This window comes from Pteropus medius, unplaced genomic scaffold (genome assembly GCF_902729225.1).
Source record: "Pteropus medius unplaced genomic scaffold, Ma_sr-lr_union100, whole genome shotgun sequence".
NCBI lineage: Eukaryota > Metazoa > Chordata > Mammalia > Chiroptera > Pteropodidae > Pteropus > Pteropus medius.
Window position 1 is genome coordinate 15,875,325 of NW_024347791.1, and position 17,004 is coordinate 15,892,328.

A 17,004-nucleotide genomic window follows, 5' to 3' on the forward strand; every position below is an offset into this window, starting at 1 on the left:
CTTTCTGCTCTGTCCAGAAGGCTCTTTCCTGATCTTAGCACAGCTGTTTCTTGTCATTCAGATCTCAGCCTAAATGTCAGCTTCTCAGAGGAGCCTCCCTGATCATACATTGTACTACAACTGCTTATTTAATTGTCTGCATTACATATATTTAGGTGCATGTGTCATCTCCTCCTAGCTAGGATATAAGCCCTGTCGACAGCAGAAATGTTGTTTATGTTGTGCACCTTTGTATCTCTATCATGGAGAACAGCGTCTGTACCCAGAGGTGCTCAATAAATGTTTGTCAAATAAGTGGATAAGTGGAAATTTTGACAAACAGGCCATTAAAATTATTCTGCTTGACTGCAATTTTTGGTATCAAATACTGTCTAAATAAGTGATTTATAATCTGTGGACTCAACAGTTCTTTAGGGATAACAATTAATCGTATGATATTTACTGTAATAGGATATAATCAGGATCCACTTTAAAAACATTGTGTGCATTATTTGTTTAATGTGTGCATCACTAAATGATTTACATCCTAATTGCACTAGGAAGTCCTGGAATTTATCTGGTTAACTTTCCTACAGTGTCTGATCCATCAATTAACTACCCTCTGCACATTAAGCTCTTGGCCAGGATTTTAACAGAATCAGAATCCCTTGTGATACTACGATAAAGAAACTCATCGGTAGTCTTGATTTAAAAAAAAAAAAAAATTCACATTGCCTTAGACAAGAAGTCTCAGGTGCTGGACTCTTTAATGCTTAATCTTTTTGTATTAATTTCTTTCCTAAAAAGGAAAATGTGCCTCAGGTTGCAATTAGAAAGAGGTGGGAGACCGGAGTGACAGAGATAGGGAACAGGATGATTGTGCCTGTGTGGAGTGCCCAATGCGTAATAACTTGAGGTATTTATTGGTTCTATGTGTCTTTCTTCCTCACTTCCTCTATGATTATGTCCTTTAGGGCCATGAGATATGAGTTTTCATTAACCCCAGGAGATATTTAATCAGTTCAGAGCTGGAATGAAAGCAATGGTGTGTTGGTAAATGTTCAATAAATGGCTTTCTAGAAAAAGAGACCTGATCTGTGGTGTTTGCTGGTTTTCGTAGTGTAAATGACCCTAGGATGGCTGATTTCAAGCTGCTAATGGGACTTCACTGAATTGTTCATAGAGTTAGGAAGAGATGCTAATAACTAGTTTTCATTATTTATTCCTAAGTGTTTTCTTGTTTTTGATGCTGTTATAAATGGGATTGTTTTCATAATTTTTTAAGGTAGTTCAATTCTAGTGTAGAAGCATAACTGATTTTTGTTGATTTAGTATTCTGAAAATTTACCAAATTTATTTATTAGTTCTAACAGTTTTTGGTGGCCTATATGATTTTCTATATTTAAGATAATATCATCTGCAAACAGAAACAATTTTACTTCTTCCTTTCTGATCTGGATATCTTTTATTTCTTTTTCTTAACTAATTGCTCTGGCTAGGACTTCCAGTACTATGTTGAATAGGAGTAGTGAGAGTGAGCACTGTTGTCTTGTTCCCAATCTTAAATGAAAAGCTTTCAACCTTTCACCATTAAATATGATGTTGATTGTTGGCTTGTCATATATGGCCTTTATTATGCTAAACTTTCTTCCTCTATACCCAATCTGTTGAGAGTTTTTATCATGAAAAGATGTTGAATTTTGTCACATGCTTTTCTTGCCTCTATTGAGATGATCTTATAACTTTTATATTTCATTCTCTGAACGAATCGCATTTATTGATTTGTGTATATTGAGCTATCCTTGCATCCCAGGGATCAATATTATTTGGTCATGGTTATGACTCTTTAAATGTGCTATTGAATTTAGTTTGCTAGTATTTTGTTGAGAATTTTTGCATATATATTCATCAGGAATATTGGCCTATAAAGTTTTTTCTTTTATTTAAGTGTCTTTATCTGGCTTTGGTATCAAGGTTATGCTAGCCTCTTAAAAAGAGTTTGGGGGTCTTCTTTTCAATTTTTGGATGAGTTTGAGAAAGATTGATATTAGTTTTTAAATGTTTACTTGAATTAGTGAAACCATCTGGTCCTCGGTATTTATTTGTTGGGAGATTTTTCATTACTGATTCAATATACTTACTCATTATTGCTGTATTCAGATGTTCTGTTCATGATGCAGACTTGGTAGATTGTATGTTTCTAGGAATTTATCCATTTCTTCTTGGATATCCAATTTGTTGGAATATAATTGTTCATAGTCTCTTATGATCTTTTGTATTTCTGTGGTGTCAGTTATAAAGTCTACTCTTTCGTTATAAATATTATTTGAGTCCTCTCTCTTTTTCTTAGTCTACTAAAGTTAGGTCAATTTTGTTTACCTTTTAAAAACCCAATCTTAGTTTCATTGATCTTTTCTATAGTTTTTCTGGTCTCTATTTCATTTATTTCTGCTCTGATCTTTGTTATATCTTTCCTTCTGCTAACTTTGGGCTTAGTTGGTTTTTTCCCCCCTAGTTCCTAGAGGAGTAAGGTTAGGTTATTTATTTGACATCTTTTTTGTTTCCTAATGTAGGCCTTTTTTACTATTAACTTTCCACTTGCAAGTGCTTTTTTTTTTTTAAGGTGAGGCAACCTTTGGTTGACCTCACAGATTGCAAGGATCTTGTCAGCTTACAATCCCTTATTTTTTTATTTTTTACACCTACAGCACCTGATCTTCCTAGGTGGTCTCCATCCAAGTACTAACCAGGCCCGACCTTGCTTAGCTTCTGAGATCAGATGGGATTGGGCTTGTTCAGGGTGGCATGGCTGTATATGGAAGTGCTTTTGTTACAGTTTTTGACTTAAATTATTTTTGTCTGATATAAATATAGCTACACACGCTCTCTTTTGGTTTTTATTCACATGGCATATCTTTTTTCACTTTTAGCCTATGTGTGTCCTTAAAGCTAAACTGAATCTCTTGGAGGCAGCATATAATTGGGTTTTGCCTTTTTATTCATTCAGTTACTCTTTGCCTTTCAGTTAGAGAACTTAATCTATTTACATTTAAAATAATTATTGATGTGTAAGGACTTTCTAATGCCATCTTATTAATTGTTTTCTGGTTGTTTTGTAGTTCCCTGTTCCTATCTTCCTTTCTTACTGTCTTCCTTTGTGAATTGATGATTTTCCATAGTGGTATGCTTTGATTTACTTCTCTTTATCTTTTGTGTATCTACTGTTGGTTTTTACTTTGTAATTACTAGGAGGCTACATAAAACATCTTATAGATATAACTGGGTTTTTAAAGCTGGTAATTTAACTTTGATTGCATATAAAAAACTCTACCCTTTTTCTCCCTGCTCTGCAAGAGAAATGCTATTCTTTAACAGTAGGTTAGTATGAGTCTGAGAAAGTAGAGTGGGAGGATATGATAAAAGTCAGGGATGCTGGAGTAGATAAAACCTGTGTCCCTCCTAGAGACAGGACACTAATCAAAGCAAAGTTTCCTCCAAGAGTGAGAGGCCTTGGGTCCTAGTCCCACCTGGAACGCTGAGGGAGGCAACCTTGGCACATGGGCAGAAGAACTGAAGACAATAATTAGCTATGGAGGTCCTTAGAGCAGTCAGAATGCTACTTACAGCCCATAGTTTTTCCTGAAGCCTAATAAGCTGCTACCCTTCCCTTTGCTCTTGATCTTCCACAAGCCCACAAGACAGACAGGGAAGAGCTAAGTAGGGGTGAAAATATGATGATTTGGGGGGTTAGATGAGGAGGCTTCAGGATTTCAGATCTAGAAATTTTCCAGGATTGCACGCATTTCTCACACTACCCAAAAAAAAAAGAGGCAAAAGAGATAGCACCAAAGAAACTCAGGAACCACGGGTGAGTTCCAGCTGGAGCAGGAGGCCTGCAGAGGATTGAGACCACAGAAGCCAAAATCAGCCACTTCTTGTCCTGAAGATACATTATAGCGATTGCTCACACCTCTGAGAGTTTTAAATCACCCGCAGGAAGGAGGAGAGTGAAAGAACTCTGAGATGCTGAAAACTCCTCAATGGACTGTGTTTTAAATTTGTAACTAAAATATTCCGATTGAGTGAGGAAATCTCATATTTAATTTTCTGATCTCAATTGGAAATGAGGGCTCTAAGTTTAAACTTAAAAAGGTTAAATTGAGTTAAGATAGGGTGACCAACTCTTCCAACTTGCCTTAGGATGTGGAACTTTCACTGCTAAAACCTGGAAACTTTTGGACGAACCAGGATGATTGGTCACCCTAATTATAGATATAAGGAAGGTGACATTTTTGCATGCCCAAGTTTGTAACTATAACATTCACATCCACTGACATTTTAAAGAGTCAATTCTGAACTCTCCAATCTATGGGATTTCCACATACACGTTGGAATGGACACTGATGCCACCACTCAGATCCCTCTTTAAAGAAAGCCTTATTGCCCCAGAAGCTGGGAGTGCGGCTCAGCTGCCAGCCCCTATAAAGTTTGCCTCAGCTGTGAAGCCACCCCACCCAAAGTCAGGCCCCTTCCTGTGGCTTCCCCCAACCAGTGACTGGTTCATACAGGAATAAAGGCTGGCCATCTCCTCCCAGCTCAGGACAACACTGAAGGGCCATTCGAGCTCTATAGCTTTCCTATGAGGTAAGCAGCCCATTGCAGCCCAACTTCTCCCTCTGCCCAATTCTGATTCCTCCTCCCTTCCACAGGTGTAATGCCAAGGGTACTTCCTAATAAGCATCCTGCATACTAAGCTCTGTCTCAGAGCCTGCTTCCTAGAGAATCCAACCTCGACACAAACCAATGCCATTCTTCTGATTTGCTTTCAGTCTTTTGCCTAGACTATCTCACAGAGACATGTAAATCACGGGACCTCACTGGCTGAGCCTCAGGGAAACTGGAGAACTGGATTGCCCTAGGGGCTGTCTAAAGACCTGTCTTCTTCTGAAAGGTTTTCAGGATAAGAAAATGTGACTCATAGTAGGTACAGTGTAAATTTATCGGATGAATAAATGATCAGGACAGGATCAGCTTCATGGATGTATGACCTGTACAGTTGCACAGGACCCTATCTCTCTCAGTAGGGTATCACAATTGGTTTAAAGCTCTGCTGTCAAGGTCTTGAAAGTCTTAATAATTTTGGAACAAGAGGCCCCACATTTTCATTTTGAACTGGGCCCTGCAAATTACGTAGCTGGTCCTAGATCTGGGTTTCCCCAAAACTAGCTTATCCTCATTTCCCCCAGGATTCTCCTTCACCATAAGGGAGTGGCCGGAAAGCCCAGAGCAAGCCAACAGTATTCTTAGAACAACTCTCAGGATGGCCACATTCCCAAATCTCATTGCTTATAATCCTACCTGTCCAAGACATTTACACATGCTCAGAGGGCAAAGCAATCAGTTGTCACATAAACCCAGGAAACAGCAACCTAAAACTCTGACTGGAGTTTTATAGTATATATCAACACAGTAAGTGTTCTGGGACATCACTCCAGTAAATAAGGTACCTGCCTAATTTTGTTTAGTGCTTTAATGAACCAACTACATTTGTTCAAGGGAAGATTTTTTTTTTTCCAAACTCACCTTTTTACATCCTGGGACAATTTCTCTTTAACACTAATTTGAGAAGTGATACCCCAGAAACTTGAGATGAATCGATCACACCTCCCTAGTCCTGAGTGTAGGGATCTAACAGCCTAGCACGGACTTCTTCCCTGTACTTCTCTGAAAGTCATTAGTTTGTCATGGTATTTAGAAACTAAAAGGCAGTTTGTACATCAGATGTAGGCAAGAAAAGAGATGTCCTTAAAGGTTAAATCATTGTTTTAAAGCAGTAAGAGCTTATAGCAACCTGGGCAGGAGTTAAGTACAAGCAATAATGATAACAGCTAACTTCTACTGAATATTTACTATGTTCTAGGGCTGCATTGTGTTATTTTATCCTCACACAAACTATGGAGTAGATACTCAATGCTGAAGATATGTAGTAGATACCCATACTGGGTAAATGGAGTAAATACCGGTGATGGTTAGTAATTTGTTCCAACTTGGCTAGGCTCTTATACCCCACTGTTTAGTCAAATACCAGTCTAGATGTTACTGTGAAGGTATTTTTTAGATGAGATTAATGCCTAAATCAGTAGACTTTGAGTAAAGAGGGTCACCTTCCACAATATGGGTGGGCCTCATCCAGTCAGTCGAAGGCTTTAAGAGCGAAAACTGAGGATTCCTGAAGAAAGAATTCTCAAGATTGTAACATAGAAACCCTGCCTGGATTTTCAGAGTGCTGCTCTGCAGAATTTGCACTCAAGACTGAAATATAAACTCTTGCCTAAATTCTCAACCTGCCAGCCTGCTCTGCAAATTTTATACTTGACAGCTCTGATAATTGCATGAGACAATTCTTTAAAATCCCTCCATATCTTTATCTCTCTTTCTCTCTCATCTATATCTTATCTATCTATAGAGATTTTATGTATATATAATGTGTGTGTGTGTGTGTGTGTGTGTGTGTGTGTGTTTCTTCTTCTGTTTGTTCTGTTTCTCTGGAGAACCTTGACTAATAAAATACCCATTCTAGGTATGTGGAGTAAGATACCCATGCTGGATATTCTCTTTGCTTCTCCAGACCTGCTCTCTACTTTCTTCTACCCTGCCTAAGTCCATGAATGTGCATCAGTTGGCTTCGTTGTCCTGTAGCTTCCAGCTGGGTCGAATCAATGAGCGGTAGAAGCAGGAGGTCAGAGTGCCAGGTTGTGGGTTGGCAGGGGCTATGGTCCTTTACCCAAGGCTGGAACTCTCGTTCAGTGGTCTCTCCGACACCTCTAGCTATAGCAACAGCTACAGCTTCAGCTCTCATTGAGTTCCTGTAACCAATGTCTCCCCTTGCTCTTTATGCCGAGGTTGGTAAGGAATCTCTACTGTCACTAGCCCCTTCCCACCTCACGACCATGTGCTTTATCATCCCTCATAGTTTTCTGTTAATCTTGCCCATAGCTCTGTAATCTTTGATTCCCTGTTTAAGTGTGCCATCAGATTCTTGCCAGAACCCTGAGTAATTCAATACTCTTTTTATTCTTTTTACACATGAGGAAACTGAGGCCTAGAGAGGTACAGTAACTTTTCCAAAGCTGGCATTTAAGTCAAGGTTTCTGACTCCAGTGGCAACCCTCACAGCTTATACACATTAATGCAATTACTGTTTTCATCAATTACTTACTCTTTCTGAATCACAGTTTCCCCATTTGCAAAATGAAGTTAGTTACAATAACTCCTGATAGAGTTCTAGTTAGCACTCAATAGATATTAGCTATTGTTATTATTTGCAACAAAAAGGACCTTGATGAAGATAGAAAGTCCCAACTTATAGTCTTGGTAAGCATGAACTGACTAAAAGGTGTACTGCATCAGCACAGGGCCCGACACACACTAGCACCTTAAGTGTCTATTTTATGCCATTAAATGGTAGTCATATCTACTGTTCTTTTTCTATGTCACACTCTCCAGGAACATGCTCTTGAATTCTACGTGAGCAGACTTTTGAGTTGAGAGGCAGGCGAGAGGCATTTTCTATTCATTATCTCATGTAAACGTCACAACAGAACTAAGAGGCGAGTTATTCTAGTTTTACAGATAAGGAAGCTGAGGGCCAAGAAGTTGAATAATTGACCCAAGGCCACTACTAAATATGATAGTAAAGGAATGAGGGATGGAGGATTCCAGATATATCTGATTTCATATTGATTTGAGCCAGAGAAGACTTGTTAATAGGGCTAATATTCAGTGGATAAGCACTGGTGTGATAGATCCCACTATTAAATATTGATGTATTTCTCCATTGGTTGGTAAATGACTGCTGTCTACCCAATCCCCCTTCCCTCCCCACTGACCCCCAGCTCCAAAGATAGGGCCTGTTTTGATGTGTCTGTGCTTATACCTTATCAGTTATTAATTTTTGGAATATCACTCATCACTCCTAGAAACAAATCCAGTAAATGAAACTGGAGAATCACATTTCAGAGAAGTAAAAAATAAGCTATTTGCAAACTTTCTAGAAGTCCAAGAAGAGGGATAACCTGAGTGTTTTCAGGGCATTGAAGAAAATTCTTATCATTTCTGTGTCTCCGTCTTGTGGCTGATTTCCATGGAAGGATGAGCTCTAGAGAGAGCTTTATGGTGAATTGTATTGTCTGTCCCCATCATCTAGAAAGCCTAGTCCTATTTCTGTGTTATTCCTGCTTCAGCCTTGATTGTACCTCTGTCTTGAACCCCAGGTCCTTTTTAGAATAACTAAATAACTAGAATAAATAGACCACTAGATCCTAGAATAACTTTTAGTGGTCCTTTTAGAATAACTCAGAGAGAAAACATCCGTACACCCTATGCAAGGTAGAGAAGGAAGGGAGCCAGCTTATCCTGGGCTTTTGGGTTTCAAGTCAGTCAGACTGGGCTTCTGTGTTTTACCTGAAAGAGGGATATTAGCAGTTTGCCAAGAGCCCGAGGGCTACTCCTAACCTCTGTGTTGCTGAGCTGGTAGTGGGCAGGCAGCCCTCCATCATCTCCTCTGCAGTTGCCCCATCTCCCTGGATGCCGTCCATCTCTGAAGGAGATGGGAGTTTTCCTAGTTAAATGATTTGGGGTGGGATTAGAGATTAGTAGGAGAAAGTCTATAGAATAGATAGTGAATTAAGAAACCCTAAGCTAAGTTCGCAGGATAGAGGGCTGGGGCTGGCAGGAGGAGGAGGCTAAAGGAACATCAGTATTCAGGGATTTGATGCTGAGGCCAATTTTGCTCTGTTTCCTTGCAGACCCTTCTGTCATGCTTCAGACTCTGCCCCTGCTGTGAGGATATACCAAGGCCAGCCCTTGCCCTTTATAAATCTCCTTTATCTTTATTTCTTTCAAAATGGACTTGCAATGGATTAGTAAAGATATGCTGGAGAGCTTTCTATTTTTGCCTGGCATTATGCTTTAGTAAGAATATACTTCCAATTTTAATCAAAAAGGTGGAGAAGAATTGAAAATAAGTTTCACAAAGAAAAAGCAAACCATTATAATCAAAAGAGACAAAGTTAGGGGCAGAAGAAAGGACAAGAAGACACCTGGCTGAAAATGGTACTATTTAATTAGGGATTAGGTAGGAAGTGGGTGAGGCAATTCCAGAGTGACATGAGCCAACCTGAACCCTCTAATGGAATCTTTGTCAAGGTTTTCAATACTCCAGTGCCCTTTACACACCATTTTACCCTGTGCCCTTATGTTTTTGTCCAAGCCTAGAGGTGAAAGTGAACTAATCAAAAGTGAAATGCAGGCTCTATTGATTTTTTTTCAAAGGGAAAACAGGCCATGAGTTTCATAGGAAACCCTCTTGCTGAGTGAATGGCACTTGAGAACAGGACTGGCTACGTAATTTGCAGGAGTCGTGCAAAGTGAAAATGTGGCCCCGCCTTGTTCAAATTATTAAAAATTTCAAGATGAAAGATGAGCATGACAGCAAATGTGGGGCCTTTCTGAGCACAGGGGCCCTGCACAGGTCACGCTCCCAGAAACTATCCCTGCTTAGGAGTCGCTGAAGGTTTGCACTGTTTTCATTTTCTGACTTAATCATGCTTCTTCCTCCAGGGATGTGATGATTGTGTGTGTGTCTGTGTGTGTCTGTGTGTTTCAATACTATTTTTGGCACTTAATTTGATTTTCAAAATGGCTCTTTAAAACCTCAAACATTTCCAAAATGTAATTGATGGTGTCAGTACTACTCTAAGTTCTAAATCTGAGCAAGAGAGACTGCTGCCCAGGATCCAACTTTAGAGGGCTCAGTTCTAACCTTTTTCCAGCTCAGCTCAAATCTGAGGGGCCAAGGAGACATGCCTTCTCAGCTAAAGCTCCAGAATTCCTTGCCCAGATGGCTCTGACCAGTTCCCAGGGATGGACAGGCATCTTCCTCAGCTACTTATGCCTAACAGTGGACCTCAGCACCACTTATGGGAACCCTATGGCCTAAGATTTGGCCAAGGGATACCTATTTAGGGATAGAGAAAAGGGTGCTGTTGACAGTGCTTTCAAGCATGTGGACTAGTCTGGAAAGTCCTTGCCTGTTTGTACGAGGTTCCTTGCTGTGCCTGAGGAAGCTGGAGGGAAGAGGAGCTAGGGGTGGGTGTTTTTACCACAATGCCAATTCTATACAGGAATCCCAAGGAGTCTAAGGATTCTACATTATAACCTTACTTTTCAGGCCATGATAGAAGGTATATGTGTCATGGTAGGATCAAACACATTTTATTTAACAGTTTCATAGCTTGATTTCTGACTTATAAAACTTTAGATTTACAGTATGTGGGTTTCTATTTCTACTCTTACCATGAGTTCTGCAATGTTAGAGACAGACATGGATGGTGGGAAACAGAGAAAGTGTATATTTCCGTAATAAAATTGAACACCAGCATCCTCATAAACAGTTTTATAGTTCAGTTACTCTAACTTTATGTGCATATGTGTGTGTATATTATTTATAAATTTTGACAAAGACAGTTTCAATTTTGATTAGTGTAATACAGGAGCCTTTGGAAATGCAATTAATTATATATGTACATTTCTGCTCCAAAGATTTTTTAATTTAGTAAGAATATTATTTTTTTCCACAACACCGTACTCTACTAAAACTTGTGTTTACCACAAAACAAATAATTTTATTTTTAATGTTGAACTTTTTACCTGAGCATGTAATAGCATTCACAATAATAGCTGATATTTTTCTTTGACAGAATGAATATCCAAAAGATGTATTTTAATTTCATGAATTAAATAAAGAAGAACAACCTTTATTGGAACTAACTGATTTTCCCTTTGATGTATCTAGGACAATAGTATCAAACTGGCCTCGTTCAACTCTTTGTGAACTTCTTTTGCTAAGGGGACCAACACAGGAACAGTTATTGTTTCACTTTTCATACGTCCAAACGGAAACTTGGAATCCAAAGTGGATGAAGTTAATGAACAATCGTTTGAGGTAAGTGAAAAGTCATGCTTCACTGAGTGATATTTAACACACCTTCTGCAGACGCACATGCTCAACAGTTGTTTTTGGATGGAGTTTTAAAGTAACTTCTAACTTTCAGAATAGATGCTAGTGTTTCTTCAGAAGATTTGTGTCATGGTTTTCATGTGGTCAGTGGGATCACTTAGCCCTCATGACAGATGGCAAACTAGATTGATAAACATCCTTTCAAGTTCCATATTCGTCATTAACTTTGTTGTGAAATTGAAATTCAGAATTTAGTTTTTTGCTTAACATGTGCTTTTGGTTCTTTGAGATCTTTGCTGCTGAAAGAGTTTATTGCAAAATAAAACAGCATTACCAAATAATAATTGCTATTGATTTATGTATATAAACCATACAATAAATAATGACATAATTTAATGAGAATATTTAGGCTGCTCTCTATAAGCTCTATAACAAAATGGCCCAATCTCTAGCTCCCATTCATGTTTCCTGACTAACCAGTGGGGAATTATGTTTCTTACTGACCCTGCCAACTGAAGTCTAGTGGTGTCATGTGTTTCGAAGAGTGTGGGTGTGGTGTAGCCCACAGCACAACTGGCTGTGCAAGCAATGGCCAGTAGGGGCAGTGGTGTTGAGTCTTTCTCCCACCATCACTCAGACCAGAAGAAATTAGCTTAATGAGCTCTTTCTTGCCTGAGGGCACTGTGTTTACCAGCAAGTGCCATGCCTGTTGTCTTTGAAAAGGAGGTGGTTGTTATGTTGAGTCTGGAAAAAAATAAGGAAAAGAGAAATGGGTTATTGCTGAGCATCTTTTAGATTTAATCATGTTGGAGTAAAAAGAAATAAAGTCTGTTCATTTCGCCTACAACTCTCACACTACCAGACAAGACCATGCCAGAAGCTGAAAATATAGAGACCTCCTAATGTAGCTATTAATAATTCTTCATTAAAAAGATTAAAAATCTGAGAGAAATGTTAGACTAGTTGAGACACTGAGACAACAGGTATAAACTGGGATTGTACCACTTTGATCACCATAGTTATAGAAAAATAAAGAAGCTTCGTTTTCTTTTCTCTTCTTGGAATGGTGTTTGTCATTTTGCTAGCTGGTACACGAAAGTACCTGAGTTTTCTAAAGGTGTGGTTTTCTAGGTGAGAGTTTGTTTAGCCAATGGTAATGCATGAGCCCAGGCTGCCTGCTTGATAGCTGTGGCTTTGTGACCATCCATCTGTTCCTTTTACCATTGAAAGTAATTTAATCAGTTGCCCGATTGACTAGGCTGTCTTGATCATTAGTTATAAAGATAGAGCTGAGCAGGCCAGGGAGCAAAAGGCCTAGCACATGGTATGTACTCAATAACTATTTTAACAAAAAGAGCCATTGTTGGAGGTGTTACTGAAAGCCACCACTTCCTCAGGGCTGTTTTCCTTGTAACATCAGTAATATTTAAAGTAGCTTCCATGGCTATGTGTTTATGACTCATATAAACATATAGATATTTAATGGAAGTCTAAATAAAGAATCAAAAAGTAATGTCAGTAGTTGCCTGAAAGTCATCATAAAATAACCTTACATCATCCAACATGTCAATAAACAACTGCCCCATTAGGGCATCAGAATCATAGGATCTTGCAAGAAGGTTTACAGCAAAAGAAGAGAGATAGACCACTTATCTCAGAACTGTTGGGCAAATTGCTGGGCAAGGACCTGCCTGTCACATTCTATTGTTTCTGGAATGCTGACTGCAGTTTTTGCCTCTGCTTGACATGTCAAGCTAAGTAGCTAAATGCTGATATTCGATATTATTTGATCTCTTAATCAGATGCTCATTCAATAGAAGTCACTGCTGAATTTCGCAGACTTGCAGAAATTGAAATTCTAGTTGCTCTTAGCTTGCTGCTTTGGTTTCAGGCTTTAAGTTGATTTTTTTCTAGGCTTTTAGTGAAGTAGATGAACATGATGGGACAGTGGTTAACATTAGGATCAGTGTAACGTTCTCTCATCACTCGCCACATCCTGCTTCAAATCTTTTTTATTATTATTTTCTCAGCACTGAGGAGAGCTGATATTATCATATATGTTTAGTCTATCCCAGGAATGTCATAGGTGGACTAGACATATTTTCTGTAAGGATATAGAAACCTCTTTAAGACACAAGGAGAATTTTCTCGTCGGTCTCTAAGAGTTAATGATGGTGTCGTGTGTTCTGGAATTTAGTTGCTTAAACTCTCTGACAAAATAAAATAACTTGTGTTGCTATGAAAATAATACAGGTGGAAAGAATATCACATTAGCATAGACTTTATCAAAGAGTGTTCTATGGAACACGAGCTGATCCAAAAAAGGAAGATTCTTTGGCCAAGACCCTCCCATCACACTTTCTTCTTGGAGGTTCCCAGCACAATCACATAAGAATTTAATTGGTCCTGTGATGAAGAAACCATTTAAATTTGTTTAACCTGGAGTCTTCTAAAGCTCAGGAGTTGATCATGAAGCCCTCATTCTGTGGTACTTCCCACAGAAACACTGTAGTGGTGTAATGTCATTTCTTTAATATTGCATTCATTGGGCTAATGACTTACAGTAATTACAGACTAAAGTCCCAAGACATTATTTCCTATTTATTTTCTATACGCTTAATCTAAATGTATTTTCTTTCCATTCTTTTCTGACAACAGACTGTGATAACCCCTCCAAATGCTCTCAGTGTCTGTAATCTTATAAAATCAGTGACTCTCTCCCCACAGCTCAAGAACGTCTGTTATGCAACCTCATTTCTTACCTTTCCTCACTTCTTGATTTTCAAAGCTTTTTAAATGTTTATCTCACAGTAGAACCATTGCAATTTAGCTGGCATTTGGTCAGTTTTTCTTTTTTTCATTCTCATTTTTCTTACCCCCAAATGTCATGTCGCTCTCAGATTCAATCAGTACAATAAACACTGATCTATTTTATTTGTGTCTGTCATTCTAATAAAATGAAAACATTCCAGATTATGGATATAATCTCTTCACAGACCAATATTGACCTTATTCTCATTTTCTCCTCTGAATAGTAGCTATACTACACTTATTTTTCACTCTGAAGTGCAAGCTTGAATGAGTACCGAAAGTGCAAAATACAGGCCAGCAATCTCAGTGGGCCACCTTTCTGGCCTGTTGTAGGACTGAAAATCTGGATTCATTTAATTTACTCAGGAAAATGTGAGTGCCTTCTGCATGCTAGGCATTGGGTTACAGCTAGGCACTGGGATATAGTGACAAGGAGAACAGTACATGCAAATTCCTACTGTCATGAAACATAGATGAGGGTGTTGTCAGTGACTTCTGTTATAGCATGTAATATAGTTTTTTTTAAAATGCTGTCTTAATCTAGTTTTGAGGCTCTGGCTGGAGGGTTGATCAGTTCTCCTTTTTGAGTTGCTGGTTAAGTCCACATCCCCAAGGATTTCTCTTATAAAACTCACATTCCTGGTGTCTATGCACCAGCCCTAATCATCCCAGGGCCAGGTACTGGACAACTACAAACAGCCCTTAAATCCTGGAGCCTGTGAAATTGACTTGAATAAGTCAATTCACAAGGAGCCTGCTAAACCTAGTTAACCCCACCCTGCTTGCCATACTGTCCCTGCCCCGGGTGTAAACCTCTGTGTGGCCCTGCCTGGCAGCCTTCTCTCATTTGGCAAGTAACAAAAAGTTCTGCTTTTCATCTATCCAAGTGTCGGTGTGTTGTGTCCTGCCATCAAAGAACCTTTAAATCTAATAAAACATAGCTGCAAGCAAAATTTTGGTTTTTCTTTCTTATTGTTATGGAAATTTCAAAGGACTTAGAGGTACTAATAGGTGATGAAAAAGAGGTAGGATTAGGACTTTAAGAGAAGGGAAGAATTCTCTTTTAAATAAATTAATTCGAGTAACTTAATTCCCCCACCAAAGACTTTTAGCAGGTTATTATGCACCATATATTCACTCATTTAGTGCTTGCTTATTGAGCATTTGCTGCGGCCCTGGTATTGTAATGCTCTAGGAGGTATGCAAGAATAGAAAATGTGTATCTTCCATTGAGAAATCTATAGATTAATAAGGAAGACATGACATGCCCCTAAATAGATTAGAGAGACAAAATCAAATGTGTAGTAATCTAACTAAACCATCCCTAAGTCCAAAAAGTGGCAAAAATACTAAAGAATTAGAGAAACAAATTTGCTCACAATTTTCAAAAGCAGCTAACTTTAAAATAATTTTTAGTTTTTCTGGTTATTTTGCTGGAGAAATGTTTGTGTTATTGCTCTTTTCCTCAGTTCTTTCTTCCCAGCTCTGAAACCCTTTCTCTGAGGCACATAGGACTCGGCTATTTCTAGCTCTTCTGTAGAAGCTCAGATGCTTTGGAGTCATGTAGATTTTGAGCTGAAAGAGGTATCTAGTTCTCTCAAGGAATGGATTTTGGAATGGATGTATTGGTAGTTCAGATCAGATGAAGTTATTTCTTTTAAAACTTGGATATTTTTCAAAAAGGAAAATGGTTTCAGCCCAGATCCATTTGCAATACCAACCTTCCTGGTTGGGGAATTGAATGCTTAGCTAATTTATTTTTAATGGGCAGGCTTCTGTGTGTTTTAAATGTTGGCTGACTGACCTGGAAGTTGGCTTCTCCAGAAAGCATTTAGTGTTGGTCTATGGTCTTCAAGGGAATCCATACTCTTCCTGGAGGACTAGCAGGAAGCTGTAGTTGATCAAGCCTTTGCCCTTTCTCTAGACCCACTCTTCAGTTATTCTTCCTATTTCAATTATTCTTCCTATTCAATTATTCTTTCTATTAATATGTTCTTATTGAACATCTCTCCTGTGTAAAGGAGTGTGGTTGCTTCTGCGGGGGAGGCCAAGTACATTACCAGAGACATGAGGCATGGACTCTGTACAAGGCAGAATGTGGGCATGGCCGTAAAAGAGACAAAGTGTTGTGTGCATGAAGTGAATAAGGAGTCACTTCAAACTGGGTGGATCAAGGAGAGCTTTATAGAGAAACACTTGAGCTGAGACTTGGAGAACAGGTTTGATTTGGCAGCTAGAGAAGGATCGGCAAACTACAGCCTATAAGCCAAATCCATACCCTCTTCCTGTCTTTAGAAATAAAGTTGTAATGGAACTCAGCCATGCCCATTCATCTATGTATTGTCTACGGCTTCTTTCATGCAACAACAGCAGAGCTGAGCAGTTGCGACAGAAACTGCATAGGCCTCAAAGCCTAAAAAGTTTACTATCTGGTTCTTTACAGAAAAAGTTAAAATCAGTTTCTTGAGGGACTTAATAATGCCTTGATATTTGCATTTGATATACACCAAAATATATGACGCCATTTGGCAGGCATTCTGGAAACGGAATATATCTAAGCCTTGGGAATGCCTGAGTGTTCACTGTGGCGCCAAACTTCAGGACAGTTAGTGTCATGGATAGATAGACTGTAGGAGAGAGATGCTACAGGTAGGGAGAAAAATTCAGAAATTCATGTTGTCACCTAAGTGAAAAATACTGAATCTGGATTCAGAGGATAGCTGTAATGAAAGGGAGAAGATGCGAAAGACATTGTGAATAAAGCTCTACAAGGATGGACCAAAGGAAAGAGAGAATTGAGGATGGCTCTAAGGTCTTGGGCCTGGGTGACTGGGTATGTCAGTGATCCCCTCTCTGAAAATATATCACCTGAACTGGATGAATTGCATATTCCTCCCACCCTTCCCCAATTAGGAGGAGGAATAAAGCTGGAGTGGCCCCATCCTACCAGGGTAGCTGGTATTGGGATGAGAGGTGGTCAGAAGCTATTATTATAGAGGAATAAGATCCAAAACCTTGCTTAAGGAAAAATATCTGTCGCTAGATAAGAAATCAGCATATGTTGTCTCTGACAAAATGTATTCCATGAGTTGAAGGGATGTCCTTATATTTTAGATAATGTTGCAGGCTTGCCAGATAAAATTCAAAATGCCCAGTTAAATTGGAATCTCAAATCAACAAGGAATGATTTTTTG

General features: G+C 38.9%; 1 long non-coding RNA gene and 1 pseudogene across 1 annotated transcript in view; one reads left to right on the forward strand and one right to left on the reverse strand.

Moving 5' to 3' along the window:
- LOC120615043 (uncharacterized) overlaps positions 1 to 17,004 on the forward strand; it is a 173,264-nt gene that overhangs the window by 92,891 nt on the left and 63,369 nt on the right. The window contains exon 2 of the long non-coding RNA XR_005656183.1: positions 10,835 to 10,984. This is a non-coding gene — a long non-coding RNA (uncharacterized LOC120615043). The remainder of the gene's footprint in view (positions 1 to 10,834; positions 10,985 to 17,004) is intronic.
- LOC120615235 (uncharacterized) lies at positions 2,679 to 2,796 on the reverse strand (annotated as a pseudogene).